Source organism: Octodon degus, unplaced genomic scaffold (assembly GCF_000260255.1).
Source record: "Octodon degus isolate 3935 unplaced genomic scaffold, OctDeg1.0 scaffold00276, whole genome shotgun sequence".
Taxonomy (NCBI): Eukaryota; Metazoa; Chordata; class Mammalia; order Rodentia; family Octodontidae; genus Octodon; species Octodon degus.
This window is the reverse complement of record NW_004524852.1, coordinates 1954634-1957890: the sequence shown is the minus strand read 5'-3', so window position 1 is coordinate 1957890 and position 3257 is coordinate 1954634. Positions and strand designations below refer to the sequence as shown.

Here is a 3257-nt window from a genome sequence, read left to right as displayed (position 1 = left end):
GCCTACATGGCAAGGACAAGGTCCTGAGTTTGATTCCTGATACCAAAAAAAGGTCATGTGTTCAGAGGTGAGGCTTCTAGGAAGGTGACTGGGTCACAAGGGCTCTGTCATCATCAGTGGAGTAATGCATTGATGAGCTCACCACTTGATGACATTAGGAAATGATGAAAACTATGAAGTTGTGGCCTACTTGAAGGGGGTATGTCATGGGGTGTGAGTTGGAGGTGGACATCTTCTCCCTCCCCTCTTCTTCTTGGGTTCCTTATCTCAGCTTCCTGGCAGCCATGAGGGCAGTAGCTTGCCTCCACCACATTCTTCTGCCATGATGTTTCTATCTGGGAGCCATCAAAAATGGACTGAAACACTTGAAGCCATGAGCCAAAATGAGCCTTCACTCCTTTATGTTATTTTTCCCAGGTATTTTGTCACAAGTGGTGTGAAGGTGATTGCCCCAAGTAGTGCACTAGACACTGTCCATGTGTTCACATGTCACTAAGGCCACTGTCACAGATGAGGAACTGAGATCCAGAGATGTTCTGTAATTTTACAAAGGTCACACAGCTAATAAACCAGGACTCACTCTCAAGACTGGCTCTATTCTATGCCTAGGAATTCCAGAAGCAGTTTTTCTTTTTTCTTTTCCCAGTACTTCAGACTCCACTGTGCCTCACCTACGTTCCTCACGCACTGAGCCCCATTGCCCATCTCTGAGCCACTGTGCTGGATCTGAGCAGCTTCCCTCCTGTTTTGCCTTTTCTGCTCTCCATCTATTTCTCTATGCCATAGCACTCATCTCTGAAGGCTGGATAGTCTGCCCACCTCCACCTTAGCCCCCCTATTTGCCTTGGCAGACCCCAGGCAGAGATCATACCCAGCAGCTGCATGTCTGGGTGCCAGGTAACCAGGCCCACCAGTGCAGGGCTTTGAAGGAGAATGGAAAGTGTTCCTCGGTGACTGCCTCCAACCACACTGCAGCAGGGATGCACGGCTCTTCTTCAGATATCTCTGGAAATTTAAAACTTCCTTCACATTCTAATGGCGAGTAAGTCTCTTTAAGATTTCCAGGCCCAGACTAGGCGTGGTGGCGCAGGCTGGTAATCCCAGTGCTTGGGAAGCTGAAAACAGGAGGATCACTACAAGTCTCACTATGTAGTGAGACCCTGAAGACCCTGTCCTAAATACATTTAAAAAAAAAAAAAAAAAAGATTTCCAGGCCCCTGCCTGCATCTGTATTTCATCATTGAAAGCTAAAAACATTGATCCTCAAGTTCACCCCAGAGTCTGTCCCTCTCCCACTGTCCTGTGCAGTGGGTTCTTCACAGGTTCCCAGGCAATGGGGCAGAAGAGGGGCTGGGGCAGGCAAGCTCCCCCAAAACAGTCTTGGCATAGGCCAGGATGGGTGACCCGGTGGACTTTGGAGGGTGGAGTCCCCACCTCAGGTTCACAAAGGGCCTTAAATTGACTTCTGATGTTATCGCCATATAAAGCTAAACAATGTCTGTTTTATAAGTTTTAAGTGTTAATTGCAAAATGTAAATATTGAATATATGCTGCAACTCTTTGACTCCATTTAGTATCCTGCTTTTTTTTTTTTAATTTTACTTATTTGTGTGTGTGTGTGTGGCCAGCTGATTGAACCGCAGTCCCTGTGATTTGCTAAGCTTATTCTAAGTAGGTGCTTTAGACCACTGAGCTAGGGGGCCTGGCCCTAGTTCAGTTCTTTAAGTGGCTGCTTCCACAAAGCTGTCAGCCTCAGCTTGCTGCAGTTCAATCCCCACAACACTCTAGCCTGTCAAAAGGGCCCTGAAGGCATTCGAGGAGCAAAAAAAAAAAAAAAAATCCTAGACCACTGAGCCATCTCACCAGCCCTTATCCTGCTTTTCTAGATACAAAGAACCTCAAAAATGGAAAGTTTAGGGGAGCCAAATAGCTCAGTGGATTAAAGCGCCTGCGCGGGGGAGGCAGGGGGGTTTCCTGCGGCCCCGCCCCCGGGGCGTGTTGAGACGGCAATAGAGACAGGGCCTGGCCCAGCTCTTGGGAGGTTGTAAATAGGCGGATCACTGTGAGGACGATCTAGTGACCCTTCCTAAAAATACAAAAAAAAGGAAAGTTTCGCTCAAGACTCTTAACGTCTGTGCCCCAAAAGAAGAGGGAAGAGGGCGGCTGGAAAGAGTGTGCAGGAGAGTTGTGGAAGGCTCCTAGCCCAGCCCTGTGCTGAACGCCACAGGAGTTCTGCCCTTTTGTGGAGTGGCCCTGCAATTCTTGCAGCAGCAAGAGCTAGCCAGGCTGAAGACAGGGACAGGCCCAGACTGGCACAGGAGGCTAAAAGGCCGTCCAACCGGCTCGCCAGTAGATCTGGGTCCAGACACTCAGCCTTCCTGTTCTCTGCCAAGGCCAGAATCCATACCCAGCGCCAGACTTCCGGCCTGTGCCCCTCAAGAATGTCCGGGTACCCCTGACACCCCTGCAGATGTAGCACGAGGGAGCTCCGCTGAGGACCCCAGCAAGGCAAAGGAGCGCCCTCGCTCCCGGGCGGGGCGAAAGATAGATGTGGGGCTAATGAAAGAGAGGCAGAGAGAGGCACAGGGCCCCGGGGGGGGGGGGGGGGGGTGAGCGGGGGCGTGGCAGGGAGAGGACGCTCCCAGGAGAGAGCCGATCAGACCCTCGGGAGGTCTGCCGTGAGGTCCGGAGGAAGCAGGCGCTGCGGAAGACAAAGACGGGGCGAGAGGGCGAGACTAGCAGCTTGGCCTGAGGGTCCCCGGCTGAAACTCTACACCGCCTTTGGAAGGATCGTCCCCTTTTCTCCTCCACCCCCTCCCTTCCTCTCCCTTTTCTCCTCCCTCCTTTCTCTTAATCCCCAGAATTGAGTCCCGCGCCCGCGCCCGGGAGGACGGGGCTCGAAGGGAGGAGAAAGGACCACACTCAGAGGGCGCCAGGAGCAGGGGAAAAGGGGAGGAACGGGGAGCTGTGCGGGAGGGGTGAGCCTGGGGGCTTCTCGCGACCGCCCCCCTCCCCGAGCCTCCCAGCCTTCTCAGTGTCCCCCCGAAGGCCAAGTCCGGCGAGCCCACAGGCCCCCTAGCCCCAGCTCCTCCTGCGCCTTCGCGTTGCTCCCTCAGTAGCTTTGTGGTCTTTCTCTTCATTCCCAAAGACCTGCGAGCTGCCCGACCTCTGGGGCGCGCCGCGGGAGGGGCCCCGCCGAGGGTGCGTGTGTGTGTGTGTGTGTGTGTGCGCGCGCGCGGGCGGGGGGCGGGGGCGGG

General features: G+C 53.9%; 1 protein-coding gene across 1 annotated transcript in view; it reads right to left on the bottom strand.

Annotated features, from left to right (window-relative positions):
- Positions 1–3257, bottom strand: part of Il25 (interleukin 25) — a 13363-nt gene that overhangs the window by 9532 nt on the left and 574 nt on the right. The gene's annotated exons all lie outside the window — the stretch shown is intronic.